Here is a 15,461-nt window from a genome sequence, read left to right as displayed (position 1 = left end):
TGCCTGGAAAGCGATTAAGCTTTGAGATGGTGCAGCTCATCTATTACAACCACGAGATGGGCAAATCCGTTCCAGAATTGATGGACATGTTTTCTGTGCCCAGGAGAACGGTTTATAACGTTATAAACCGGGCCGAAAAAGAAAATAGGCTGCTTTTAAAGACGGGAGGAGGGCCGAAAAAAAAGATCACTGGACGAGTAGAGCGTCTTATTCTCAGAAAAGTGAACGCTAATCCGCATATTTCTGTAAGATGTCTTGCTAAAGAGCTGAAGCAAGAATGTGGCATAGATGTCTCACATGAAACGGTACGCAAAGCCCTCATGAGCCATGAGTACAGTTCGAGAGTAGCGCGGAAAAAGCCTCTGTTATCAAAAGCAAATATCGAAAAGCGTTTAACTTTTGCTGTTAACATGGCTTGTTACCCCGCAGAATATTGGGAGGACGTCATATTCTGTGATGAAACAAAAATGATGCAGTACTATAATGATGGTCCTCCCAGGGTATGGCGCAAGCCATTAACGGCTCTTGACAGCAAAAATATTATTCCCACTATTAAATTTGGCAAATTATCGGTGATGATATGGGGGTGTATATCAAGCAAGGGAGTCGGAGAAATTGCATTCATTGAAAGCACAATGAATGCAGAGCAGTACCTCCAAATTTTGAGAGCAAATTTGAGAGCAAGTGCGGCTAAATTCGGCTTTCTGAATGGCAATAAGCCAAATTTTAAATTTTATCAGGACAACGATCCGAAGCATAAAGAACTCACTGTTCGCACTTGGCTGCTGTACAACTGTGGCAAAGTGATTGACACACCCCCCCAGAGCCCTGACCTTAACCCGATTGAGCATGTGTGGGCATACTTGAAGAAGAAAGTTGGAAAAAGGAATCCTAAGAGCCGCACACAACTCAAATCAGCTATAATTGAGGAGTGGGAGAAAATCCCTCTTGATTTAATTAAAAACCTTATAGCTTCTATGAAAAAACGTCTCCAACATGTTTTAAATGCCCAGGGAGGCCACACAAAATATTAAAATTATGTTAATTAATCATATTTTATCTTTAATTTTAAGTTAAGATTCATAGATTGTAAGTGTGCCAACACATTATTGACACTGTTATTTATGAGTATTCTTTGTTTTTGTTGATTTTTTTTTTACATATTGAATGTTATGCTTTCTATTTTTATACCCTGAACCCATTTTCAATGGGAAATCAGGGTATAATGGTTTTGTTGAAATGTATGTAACAGGCAGAAGGAGGCGTGGCAGACCCCACAAAGTATATATATTCTTGATCAGGGCGACGAGCTGAGTTGATTTGGCCCTGTCCGTCTGTCTGTCCGTCTGTCCGTATGTATGAACGCGTCGATTTCAGAAGATATAAGAGCTAGAGACTTCAAATTTTTTTTTTAAATGTCCGTAATTACAGCGCGCATATCAAGTTTATCATTAAAAATCGATAACTCATCCCGATCTTTTCTTTATCGATAAAAACCCTTATCGAAACCCAGTTATAGAATTATATCTTCTACACCTTTATTGCTAGAGTCTCCAAATTTTGAATGTATGCTTATATGCAATTTATACAATTTCGGTTTTTGTTAAAATTAACCCCCCACCCTTAAATTCACCCCCTCACCCTCACTTTTGTAAAAAGCGTATTTCAAATACTAGAGACTTGTGCTTTAGCAATTACGTGCATATCCATGTTATATTCATAATCGGAAAGTTTCATGACGATCGTACGTCCACAAAAAAGTTATTAAGCAATTAAGTTCTCATAGTAAGCGCTCACTGCCGCCCATGCGTGTATATGCTTGTGTGTGTATATGTATGTAATTGTTTGTGTATGTGTGTGTGTGTGTATGTGTGTGTATGTATGTGTGTGTATGTATGCCCGTGTGTGCGTGTGTGCGTGTGTGTGTGTGTGCGTGTTTCTTGTGTAAGCTGAAAGTCGGGAAAAATTATTGAAATAGCTATTACTCCAAGGGTTCAGGGGATCTCGTAGTCGAGTAGTCTCGACTAGAGCTTTCTTACTTGTTATATTTAAATTAATGAAATAATATTAAACATATTCCTATTTGAAAAAAATAATTTTTATGCATTATTGACTTAGATATTTGCAACCAAAGTCAAAAAATTCAATTTTTTTTCAGTGTGCCAACTCATTCTTGACAGACTGTAAATAGCGATTCGTCTTCAAAATCAGTACAGCAGCGTTTGAAGCTGATTGCTTGCGTTTCGACTTCATCTTCGTCTTCGTCTCAGCGCGCACTATGTTTGCAGCCTAAGTGTCAATTTGCACATGATCCACGTTAGCTTATATAAAACGGAGTTTATCGTAAAAACATTAGCCATGATTCAGCCGATGCAGCCGATGAGACGTTGCGGCATCATCGCCCATATCTCGAGCTGGACCCGTCGTGCAGTGGGGAGGCGAGCGCGGCCACATCTGGCTCGTGGTCACCGGACAGCTCGATCAGCGTGGGATTAGAATAGACCAGCGACGCAGAGGACGTCGGCAGACCATGGTCGCCCGTGGGCTTGCTCGGTGTCGCGACGGCACTCATGCAGACGCCAGCCTGGGAGAGGAAGATGAGAGATGAGATGGAAGAGGAACGGTAGGATCGAACGCTGATGAGTGTCTATGTGCGCAACGGCCGATACTCGCCGACGCGGCCGTTGTGGCGCCCGCCACGTCCACGCATATATGACTCTGAGGACGAGGAGACGGCGGAACCCCCACGGGTAAGTGCCAGCTACGCTAAGAAGGTGGTGTAGGGTCGCAAAGAGCACCGCGTCGAAGTGATCATCACTTGGAGCGAACCCCTCAGGGTTCACATTGGAAGAGCTACCGCATACCTCACAGCGGGCGACACAACCGCCAACACCGCCGCCAACGCCACTGGAGTCACCGGCGGGCACCGAAGAGATATGGCGGCCTATACGGTTGCCCGCCAGGCCGACACTGCAAGTCCAGTGCGCCACAAAAAACAGGTCATGATCCCATTAAAATTGGAAAATCATCGATAGCTATTGCTATGATCATTGCATTCAAATTACATATGTCGGGTCTTCGTTATCATGTTCGTAGTTAACTGTTTCATCATCGGATGGAATAGTCGTCACTTTTCAATCAGCCCTTGCCGACATATTCTTCTTAACGCTGGAGCTGCGTGAATTCCGTGTACGTGTGTTCATATTTTCAAAATGCAAGTCATCTGCCCCGGGTCGTCTTCTGACAATCTGGCGATCCTATACGTTCCACCTCATAACACTACGTGACACGGACTACCTTCATCAATCAGGAAGTTTAGTAATCCTGATTGCCACTCACAGCATATAACTATCGATATTACCAATCGATATCTACCATCACTCTTCGACACGGTCATACTGACAACAATACGTCCTCGTGTTATTTTCCCTTCAATATTACACTCAGTAACCATAATTGTCACTCACAGCATATAACTATTGATGTTACCAATCGATATCTACATTCAAATAATTCTCCGACACGGCTTATGACCGACCACCTAAATGCTTTGGGCATTATCGGTAAACATAGATTTCTGTTGTAAATTTCACTGCCCATACTAAAAGTTTACAGTAGATATGTTTGTAATTATATTAACGTTTATTCATAGAAAAATAATATGTATGCGCGACACTCCGTTACGCGTGCTAAAACTCAACTCTCGCTTATATATAAGTGTAAGGTTGCCAGACATCTCAATAATCGGCATTATAGTTTTTAGTGTTGCCAATACTTAATATCGATAGATTTTCAACACCTCTTCTCAACACAAAAACTTTTCTTCAAATTACATGTCAATTTTTCAATATTTTCAAACCTGTCATGCCTAACAACTTTACATGTTTTTGTTTACTTAAATTCTTAGTACAAATATCTGCTATCATATTAGATGTATCAATGTATTTTAAAACAATTTCTTTAGTTTCTACTAACTCTCTTATAAAATGGTATCTTATGTCGATATGCTTGCTTCTTGCATGATACATATGATTTTTGGCTAGTTGTTGTGCACTTAAATTATCACCATAGACACATATTGGAAGATCTGTAGAAAAACATCCAATTTCATTAACAAGTCGTCTTAGATACACCGCCTCTTTTGCTGCTGCTGCCAACGCCATATACTCGGCTTCAGTGCTGCTTAATGCCACAGTTGTTTGTTTATGTGATTCCCAAGAAAAAGCTGCTCCTGCCAAGAAGAAGATGAAACCTGTAAAAGATTTGCGATCAATTATGTTACCACCCCAATCTGCATCTGTATAGCCTTCTATTGATTTGCCAGTTTTGTAGTAATGTAGTTTCATATTCTTTGTGCTAGATAGGTATCGTAATATATGTTTAGCTCCTGCCTCATGAGTGCTATTTGGATTTTTGTTCATCTGTGACAATTTGCATACTGAATGCAATATGTCCGGGCGTGTAGATATTGCCAAATACATCAAACTTCCAATTAAAGTCTGGTATTTTGTAGCATCAACTTTCTTAGATTCGTCGGATGGATTAATTTGATATCCCGCATCCAACGGTGTAGCGGCTGACTTACAGCTTTGCATATTGTACTGATTGAGTAATTTATCAATATAATTTGTTTGACACACAAACACATCTCCAGTCTCTTCAGTACGCTCTATCGAAAAACCCAGAAAATTGTTGACTTCGCCTTTGTCTACAGATTTGAACTGTTTTCCGATATATTGTTTGATAGCTTCCAAGTCCGCTTTGCTTTTACTTGCAATTAATATATCATCGACGTAAACTGCAATGATGTTTATATTGTTGTCCATCAGTTTCGTGTATAAACAAGGCTCGCTACTGCATGAAATGAACCCAAATTTCTTCAATGCATTATCCAGTTTGACGTTCCACTCTCGACCAGATTGTTTCAATCCGTAAATAGCTTTATTTAGTTTTGCTACTTTATTGGGATGCCTTTTATTGATAAACATCTCCGGTTGAACCATATATATTTCGTCGCTTAATTCGCCGTTTAAATATGCTGTGCATATATCCATTTGGTGCATGTATAATTGAAGCTCGGCTGCAAGTGCAAAAACCATACGTATTGTTGCATAACGTACGACGGGTGAGTAAGTTTCTTCATAATTAACTCCATACTGTTGACTGCAACCTTTTGCGACGAGTCTTGCTTTGTATCGTTCAATGTTTCCTTCTGCATCTCTCTTCAAGCTAAAAACCCATTTGTTTCCGATAGTTTTCTTATTAGCTGGTAAATCTACCAAAGACCAAGTATTGTTAGCCACGAGCGAGTTGAACTCCTGCATAGCTTCCTTCCATTTGCTCGAATGCGTATCATTAATAGCTGCTGTAACGTTTTCAGGAACTTTAACCTCTTCTGTTGTCTGTATCACATTGAGTCTGTTTTTCTGCTTTGCCGGTCTGCCGGGTGCACCTGTTCGGACGATGCGTGGTCTACCTGGACCATATCTAGGCAATTGCTCCTCGTCATTGCTGGATTCCGGTATATTTTCCATGTGATTAGGTTCCGCTTCAGCATCTTCGTAATCTATCTGAGGACTTGCAGAACAATTAGTATTGATTGTTTTATCTGCACTTACGTTTTGCGATTCTTTATCAGCTTGACAATTATTTTTGTAGATCATGTCAGAAAAATCAGCTCTATTTTTGTTTTCCATAAACATAAACTCTTGGAATTTTACATCTCGCTTGATAACCACCTTGTGCTGATCTATATCATATAACCTGTAACCTTTCGTTGCCGTACTATAACCAACAAAGATATATTCTCTTCCTTTAGCTCTAAACTTCTGTTTTTGCGTCTTATCCAGGCCAACTGCTAAACAACCAAATGTTCTGAAATGCTTAACTGTAGGTTTCCTTTGAAACCAGATTTCAAAAGGGGTTGCATCTTCTAAGGCTCTTGTTGTAGAACGATTCCGTATATAAAGAGCACATGCACATGCCTCAGCCCAAAACTTTTCTTCGAGACCTGCGTGCAATAACATAGAACGTGCCATTTCTACCAGTGTTCTATTAAAACGTTCGGCCACACCATTTTGTTGGGGCGTGTGGGGTACTGTAAGTTGCCGTTCTATGCCTTGACTCTGTAAGTATTGGTCAAACTCTTTATTTACGTATTCACCACCATTGTCACTTCTAATTACTTTTATTTTAGCGCCTGTTTGTTTCTCAACGTATTGTTTGTATTTTTTAAAATGTTCAAAAACTTCACTTTTATTTTTCATAAATATGACCGTAGCATATCTAGATTTATCGTCGATAAATGTCAAGAAATATTTTGAACCACCAATCGAATTTGTGTTAAAAGGCCCGCAAACATCTGAGTGTACAATTTCTAATAAGTTCTTTGCTCGATAATCTGCTTCATTGAACGGTTGAGAACAGATTTTACTTTTCATACATGACACACACGTAATGTTCGATATTGGTTGTATTTTATCTATGCCTTGTACCATTTCATTCGATGCAAGTCTGTGTAAACTTTGTATATTCAGATGACCGAATCTGTTGTGCCATTTGATTACGTTTTCGACACACGTCATATTAACGCACTCGACTATATTTTCAAAATAATATAACCCTTTGTCTCTTTTTGCAATAGCAATCAATTCGTTATCGGTTTTTATTTTTACTATCGCACATTTACTATTGAAGTTTATTTGTAAACCGTTTTCCGTACCTTTTCCAACTGAGAAAAAATTAACTTGTAAGTCTGGTACATGCAGAACATTTTTTAGGTTGAAACTTGAATTTTTGGTTTTAATATGCACTGTACCGATGCCTATTGCGTTTAACGATTGATCTCCTGCAACTAACACCTTTTCGTGTATTTCTGTGTATTGGTGAAATAGCGCGCGATTGTTACACATGTGAGAGGTTGCGCCACTGTCTACGCACCATACGTCACAATTCACACTTTGATTCGATGAAAAAAGAGCAATATTCGGTGACACACACACAAACGATTGTTCGTTTTTATTTCGTTTTTCTTGCTTTATTGTCTCCTCTTCTTTCCGTTGTTTGTCTTTAAATTTATTTTGCCGACAACTCGCTGCATAATGTCCGCGCTTGCCACACACAAAGCATTTACCGTCGTTGTTGTTTCGTTTTCCTTCTTTATCGCGGTTTGTCTTGTTCTTTATCATGTATGCTTGCTGTTCACTGCATTCGCTTTTCGTTTGATTTCTGCGATCTGCCTCTTCTAATAGTTTATTGCGCATTATGGTGAAATTCGGCAGCTCATCGCGAATTTCCATTGCAATTACAAAATTCTCGTAGGATTTTGGCAAACTAGACAACAAAATAATGACAATAATTTCATCACCTAATGAAACTCCGACTTTTAATTTGTCTATTACACTTTCAAACTCGTTCACATATAGAACTACATTTGCGCCTTCCGACAAACGGAGACCTAACAATGTTTTATATAAAGACACTTTACGCGCCGGTCCACTTGGTTCATGAATTTCTTTTAGTCTTTGCCATGCTTCTGCCGATGTTTGGCAATTTTTTATGTAATTTAATTGATTTGGTTTCACTGACAATGTAATTGATGCTAACGCTTTTTCGTCTTTCTTTATCCAATTACCGTTGTCCTCTTCTGGTTTTAATTCCACACCACTTGTAATTTTCCATACTTCGGAATGAACCAGAACACTACGCATCTGGACACACCAAACGTCATGGTTTTTTTCGTCTAACTTGTCGATTGAGTACATATTATTATTTGCCATTTTTGTACTAATTTATTGACACACAATAAGAATTAGCTGGACACACCACATTAGCAACTGTATACTTTTAATAATCTGTTTCAGCGACCTGGGCCCATAACCTGTTGTAAATTTCACTGCCCATACTAAAAGTTTACAGTAGATATGTTTGTAATTATATTAACGTTTATTCATAGAAAAATAATATGTATGCGCGACACTCCGTTACGCGTGCTAAAACTCAACTCTCGCTTATATATAAGTGTAAGGTTGCCAGACATCTCAATAATCGGCATTATAGTTTTTAGTGTTGCCAATACTTAATATCGATAGATTTTCAACAATTTCTGCCATTCCTTTGAATTTTTCTGAACAAGACACCTGCTCTAATTTCATTGGTATTTTCTCCCATGCCCATATCTCCCTCACGTATCTTTGCTACAATAGCGGACAGCTCCTGATCACGCTGCTGTTCCGCTAGGAGCCAATGTTCAGATATCTCTGCCAGATTAATTAATTTTTTATAACTTTCTCAAAAGACTGAGAGCTATCTGGAACCAAATTTCGAGAGAAGAAATCTACGTGAGACATGCGCTCTCCTTTTCGGTATTCAAACTGGAAAGCTTGCAGATATGCCCACCACCTATGGACTCTTGGAGAAAGATTGATTTTCTTGAAGATTGCCTTTAACGAATTGCAGTCCGTGAATAGTACGAAATCATTGCCAAGTAAATAATGGCGGAAATGTTTCACTGCATTAAAAACTGACAATGTCTCTAACTCGTAAGAGTGTTACTTTGATTCAGCAGGAGAACTAGTGCTGCAAAACCATCGATTTTGTTTGAGTCCGATGGATTAAAATATCGATAGTCTCGATGGTTCCATCGAAAATAGCTCCATCATTCAAAAACAAGTAAGAAAGCTCTAGTCGAGACTAGACGTCTGCATGAATGGCAAAAAAAGCACATTCAACTGTACAAAGTCATCATTGAATTGAGTGAAAACTTGTACAAAACGAAATTAGAATGAGTGAGCGACTGAAGTGTTTCTCTGAGCAGCAGAAGCTATTAAATGTTGTATATTGAATACATTCGAATATTGTCAGCTGTTTTCTGCTGTGTGTATCTGTTAAAAGAAAGGGGAAAACTAAAGAAATATGTGTGCAATGTATTTTTTGTTGTGGATTTTTTAACTTATATATGTATTTCAAGTAATTAATTAATAATATTCGAATTTAAAAACATAATTTTATTAATTCTATCAGGGTTGGAAGCTATTGAACATCGCTTTTCAGTAATTAAATTTCTTGCAATTGAAAACGTTCTCTCAGAAGCTACGCTTCTGGCTGGAGGTCAAAATATTTGGCAGCTTGTTTTATGCAGTATTGGGAAAAAATGTTTGTGCATTTTCCACCATGCCAAAACGTCAAAATTGGTTGAGTATGGAACATTTATATTTGTTAGCCTGCTATTTCCATTTCAATCTGATCTTTATTGGAGTCAACCTGGGCAGCTTCTATGAACTCATCAAATTCATCGCTAGCTGTTTGAGTTTCAAACGTTTCACAACTTGAGTCTACTAAAAAATGCTTCATAATAGTTTTACAGTCATTTATTGTTGTTTCCTTTTCATTTTGCGAAAATTGTTTTAGCTTATTTGTTGGTGGAAACAAAAACAATGCAATGCTGTGATATTTTGATAAATTTGGAGTAATTGTATCCACAATTTGAGATCGTAGTGAAAACTTCATTGATTCAATTAGTTGAACATCACTGTACTCGGACTGACATTTTTTTTTTAAATTATATATATTTGGTAGAACCAAATGAATAGTCGGGCGTTTAACTGCTTCTAGTTTTTTGGAAACGTTTTCAAATGCTTCTAAGAGACAGACTATGGCAGCTAAATTATTTTTATTGATTCCTTCTATTCTATATTCTTGTTCTTTTTCTTTCAAAATTGAAATTATTTGCGTCCAATTACTATCTACCGACTTAAGCAAATAGTATACTGTGTTCCATCGTGTTGGGCAAAAGCTTTTTAACGAGAGACCCAAAGAAGAATTAGCTCCTGATTTTTTAAAATACTTCACCAGCTTAGTAGAATGTGATACAATATTTGCAAGCTCAGGAACAGACTCAATTGATTTCTCGACGGCGTTGTTCAATAAATGATTGACACAATTAATTTTTTCTAAGTTGCAGAAGGCTTTAATCATGTTTGACCCACGATCAGTAACAATAACTGGATTGTCATTTTCGAGGTCACATCCAAAATCTCTTAAAACGTCGGCGATTTTTGCATGTACATTTGCACCTAAACAAAGAATAATAAATTTAAAACTTTTACAAATAGATTAAATATCGATACATACCTGTGCAGGAGACTTCCTTCATCGACTTCATGGCTAATAATAGGTCAACAAGAGCTCCATCCTTAATGTTGTGTATGGTACAGGACAAGTAAGATGATTTTAAAAAATTGTCTGTCCATATGTCACTGGTAATGGCGTATCCGAAACTCTTACATTTTTTAATTTCATCTTGAATCGGGCCAAAGTGTGTGTCGTATATTGCACCTATGTTTCTTGATATAGTTGTTGGATGCGGTAGCAATTTCTCGACGTCGACATTACTACCAAAAATTGCTCCTACTTTAATCAAAAATGATGCAAAGTTTTTGAGTCCGGAATCTTCGACAATTTTAAACGGGCGACAATTTTTTATTACCCATTTGGTAACAACATTAACAGCTTCATGCTTTGTTGCAGAATTTGTTTCGAATAGTAAAGTTTTCTCTGTTTTACAGTTCACATTGTAGCATTTGTGCTTCACCAAATTTGATGTGCTACCTGAAAACTTCAAAACCGAGAAACACATTTTGCAAGAAAGAAGGCCATCGAACTCGATTCCACATTCGTTTTTTATTTTGGCAAAATATCACCACACTTCGCTTCGTCCGCTTTTATCTGTTAAGCTGTACACTCCACTTTGTAGCATTTTTTTTATTTCGTCGCTTTTAAGCAACGCACTCTCCTAAATTTTATATATTGAAACCAAATAAATATTAAATCTGCAAATATCAACACAGGAAACATATATAGACGGTCACAACTACACATTTTGTTAGTAAAACTAAAACACAAGCTTTAAACAAAACAAAACACAACAAGTAAGAAAGCTCTAGTCGAGACTGCTCGACTACGAGATCCCCTGAACCCTTGGAGCAATAGATATTTCAATAATTTTTCGCGTCTTTCAGCTTACACAAGAAACACGCGCACACACACACACAGGCACGTACGCACACACAGGCATACATACACACACACGCATACAGACACTCATACACACACACACACGCATACACATACTCATACACAAACACATACATACACATACACAAACACATACACACACATACACAAACACATACACACACAAGCACCCACGCATAAACACGCATGGGCTGCAGTGTGCGCTTACTATGAGAACTTAATTGTTTAATAACGTTTTTTATGGACGTACGATCTTCATGAAACTTTTAGATTATGATTATAACATGAATATGCATGTAATTGCCAAATCACAAGTCTCTAGTATTTGAAATACGCTTCTTACAAAAGTGTGGGTGAGGGGGTGAATTTCAGGGTGAGGGGTAAATTTTAACAAAAATCGAAATTGTATAAATTGCATATAAGCATACATTAAAAATTTGGAGACTCTAGCAATAAAGGTGTAGAAGATATAATTTTATAACTGGTTTTCGATAAGGGTTTTTATCGATAAAAAAAAGATCGGGATGAGTTATCGATTTTTAATGATAAACTTGATATGCGTGCTGTAATTACGGACATTTTAAAAAAAATTTGAAGTCTCTGCTCTTATATCTTCTGAAATCGACGCGTTCATACATACGGACAGACGGACAGGGCCAAATCAACTCAGCTCGTCACCCTGATCAAGAATATATATACTTTGTGGGGTCTGCCACGCCTCCTTCTCCCTGTTACATATGTACATTTCAACAAAACCATTATACCCTGATTTCCCATTGAAAATGGGTTCAGGGTATAAAAATTAACATCAGTTGCATCGATCGGGATTCGAACCGCGACTTCTCGATCGAGCGCCATGCAGCTAACACACTAGGCCACCCCACTCCTGCTAGTGGCGCTGGCAAAACTCAAATAGATTCACTGCTGCTGTGCCATCTACCAAAACTAAACGAAACTAACAGCTGATGTGATTCAACGAATGTTTCTGTTGTAGCTGCTGCACGTGCGTTTATTAATTGGCCAAATATTTAATTATTTTTTATTAATTTTTGACTGAACGGAATTTAATGAAACTTTCAGCATATGATCTACATATTATATTGAATATTTGAGAAATTAAAGCAAAAGAAAAATCATTCACAATTAGCTATAGTGGCATCTGATTTGAACTTGAATGTTTTTACTCGGTAAAAACATAACGGGATGATTTATCGAATTTTAAAAGCAAACTCGACGTCCGCGCTGTATATACGGTCATTTAAAAAAAAAATTCAAGTCTCTAGCTCTTATATCTTCGGAAATCGACGCGTTCAAACATACGGACAGACGGACGGACGGACGGACGGACGGACCGACAGACAGACAGAAGGACAGGGCCAAATCGACTCAGCTCATCGCCCTGATCAAGAATATATATACTTTTTGGGGTCTGCCACGCCTCCTTCTGCCTGTTACATACATTTCAACAAAACCATTATACCCTGATTTCCCATTTTCAATGGGTTCAGGGTATAAAAACAAAAAGTACGACTGTAATTAATAAGTCTTAAAATTTAACTTAAAATTAAAAAACAAAGCTTGCCTATCTTTTACAAAAGTCTTGAGCTTAAAACTGAAATGAAAAATCCATTATGTGCACGCTTTAAATGCTCTTGCATATTTGATGTGTTCCCGCTCGTTTTATATTGCTGCCCACACAACAGGCATTTCACAAAGTTTTTTCTTTGCATTTTTCAAAAAACTTCCATACTTGAGATTTCTCAAATTTCTTTCGCTTATTCGGAGGCGCAATATTTTCAGTGTCTACCGTAACAGCAAATGAAGATTCCTTATTGGCGTCTGCAGGCGAAGAAGCACTTTTATCTAAAATCCAAAACAATTAGAAAAAACGTGTTTGCTATTAATTGTATGAATCTTACCAGATGGGATCAAAAATTTTTCCATTTTCCGTGGAGGAACCGCCAACAATTAAATAATGTGGTAATTAGGTATCTATGTGCTATATGTTAAAAAATAAATCAAATTGTTTGTGTAAAATAGATTCTAATTTTAATAATAATTTGAGTATCAACGTATGAACTTACTTGTGGCTTGGCGTCTGTAGCGATCTATCGACATCGAGAAAATTCCATCGATCTATCTAACAAAAGAAAGTCCATCGATACTATCGATATTTCCATCGATGGATTTGCAGCACTAGTTAGTACAGTCTTACTTGTTAAGATTGCTATGACTTGTCGTCTGATTTCTTCATGTTGTTCCTTCCAATCAAATTCACTATTTTTAGTGAGAAGTTGGAACAAGGGCTTCATTATTTCTGAAAACTTTAGAATGAAATGACGAAAATAGGAGGCGAGTCCTATAAACTGTCTCACTTGTGTGACTGATTGCGGTGGAGGTAACCCCACAAGTGCTGCTATATTTCGTTCATTGGGCCTAATATGTCCACACGAGATCTCATAACCTAGATAGGTATTAGTGGTTCTCAAGAACGAACACTTAGATATGTTGAAAGTGAACCCCGTTTTCGACAAAATGTCTATAACCGTTTGCAACCTTTCGTATGCTTCTTCTTTTGTCTATAATAAGCAAGGTCACCTAATGCCTATTCTTCAATCATAACCATAGATAGAATCTGAGTTGTACTACAGATGGAACTATTTCCAATGCCTTTTAAAACTACCATATTACAAAATCTTTTCCCTGCAAACTTCTTGCCTACAGAGTCTTTTACCAAAGTGCACTCGGCACCAGAATCGAAACAAAATGGCATAGTCTCACCAGATACTCTTAATTGTGCAAGAGGCTCTACCACCGAACAGACAGCTACATGCTTCTGGCGAGCGCCTTCACGACCTTGCTTCTGTTTGCTGTTGATACAGGACGACGCTAGATGACCTTGTTTTCCACAAGTAAAGCATGTTATAGATGACCAGTCCCTTCCAGATGATGTGCCGCTTGTTTTAGATTGGCTTCCCTCCTTGATTTTCTTCAAACGGCAGTCAGCGATCTTATGGCCACTTTTGCCACAACAATGGCATTTCACCTGCATGCCTGAGTTGAATTTCTTTGCTGGAACTGTCGAACCTGAATCATCTGCACGATCTTTGTGTTTTTCAAACGCAAACGCTGCCAACTGTTGTTGAAGTTCGAGATTAAAACTAGCTCTTTGGTAAATAGCAGCTTACTTAATTTCTTGTCGATTTGTGCAAGATGAGCCAAAACAACAGATGCACTTTCTTCAACATCCGTAGATCTCCATTTGGTTCACAGCGAAGTGACCAAACGACCGCTGTAAACGCATAAGTTTTCACCCTCCTTGGGAGCGCCTTCACTAGTGTTGCAGCTGTTGTCACCAATCCTTCGAAGCGCAGAATGAACAATTCCAGAAATTGCGCCCACGTCATGCCAGCAAAGCTTACTTGTGCCAGCCACTGTGAAGCGCTGCCTTCCAGAGCTCGACTAAGCAACATAACGAGATCGCTACCTTGTAGAGGATTATCTGCAATAATTAAGCCAACCGTCAGGAGAAGGCATCTGCACTAGGTGTATCTGGATTAAATTTTGGCAGAGAAACTTGTTTTGCATTAGCTTGTGCCCGCAATGGAGTACTTAGCATTGTGACCATTTCCTTGAAATCTCTGATTTGCTTTTCTAAATCGGCACAACGTGAGTCAGCATTAGTGTTAGGCTGGACTAATCCCACTTCTGATGTCGGGTGTTCGTTATCATGTTCGAGGTTAACTATTTCATCATCGGATGGAATAGTCGTCACTTTTCTATCACCCCTTGCCGACATATTCTTCTTAACGCTGGAGCTGCGTGAATCGTGTACGTGTGTTCATATTTTCAAGATGCAAGTCATCTGCCCCGAGTCGTCTTCTGACAATCTGGCAATCCTACACGTGTATACCGAAATCATAAAAGCGTTTGTCACGCTCATGCAAACAAAATGTAAGCGTTTCGATGGCTATTCGTGGGAAGGGTATGAAAGCGTTGATACGCATAAAGAATATGATTTCGCGACGAGCAAGCACACACACACTTGCAGTCTCTGGAAACATGCATGAGCATTTGTGGCCTGTGTGCGTAACTCTTGCTGCCTCAGCAAATTGTATTGCCCAAAATTTACCGTTGATTGGCCTTTGAGGGACCACATACATTTGTTCAACACAAATCATACATACGGACAGACGGACAGACAGACGGACAGGGCCAAATCAACTCAGCTTGTCGCCCTGATCAAGAATATATATACTTTGTGGGGTCTGCCACGCCTCCTTCTCCCTGTTACATATGTACATTTCAACAAAACCATTATACCCTGATTTCCCATTGAAAATGGGTTCAGGGTATAAAAATTAACATCAGTTGCATCGATCGGGATTCGAACCGCGACTTCTCGATCGAGCGCCATGCAGCTAACA

General features: G+C 38.5%; 2 long non-coding RNA genes across 2 annotated transcripts; both read right to left on the bottom strand.

Moving 5' to 3' along the window:
* Nucleotides 1-3,623: 3,623 nt before the first annotated feature.
* On the bottom strand, nucleotides 3,624-8,554 carry LOC149268125 (uncharacterized). The gene is made up of 2 exons (XR_016270830.1): nucleotides 6,186-8,554; nucleotides 3,624-6,125 (listed from the first exon to the last, which is right to left on the bottom strand). It is a non-coding gene; the product is annotated as an uncharacterized LOC149268125 (long non-coding RNA).
* A 430-nt stretch (nucleotides 8,555-8,984) lies between these two features.
* On the bottom strand, nucleotides 8,985-14,532 carry LOC149268124 (uncharacterized). Its single transcript, XR_016270831.1, has 4 exons — nucleotides 13,119-14,532; nucleotides 12,954-13,033; nucleotides 10,132-12,897; nucleotides 8,985-10,073 (listed from the first exon to the last, which is right to left on the bottom strand). It is a non-coding gene; the product is annotated as an uncharacterized LOC149268124 (long non-coding RNA).
* Between the last annotated feature and the right edge of the window lie 929 nt (nucleotides 14,533-15,461).

The sequence above is a fragment of the Drosophila arizonae genome, chromosome X (genome assembly GCF_054131065.1).
Source record: "Drosophila arizonae isolate 15081-1271.41 chromosome X, UAZ_ARI_1.0, whole genome shotgun sequence".
Classification (NCBI taxonomy): Eukaryota; Metazoa; Arthropoda; class Insecta; order Diptera; family Drosophilidae; genus Drosophila; species Drosophila arizonae.
The sequence above is the reverse complement of the archived record's forward strand: the minus strand, read 5'-3'. Positions and strand labels throughout refer to the sequence as shown.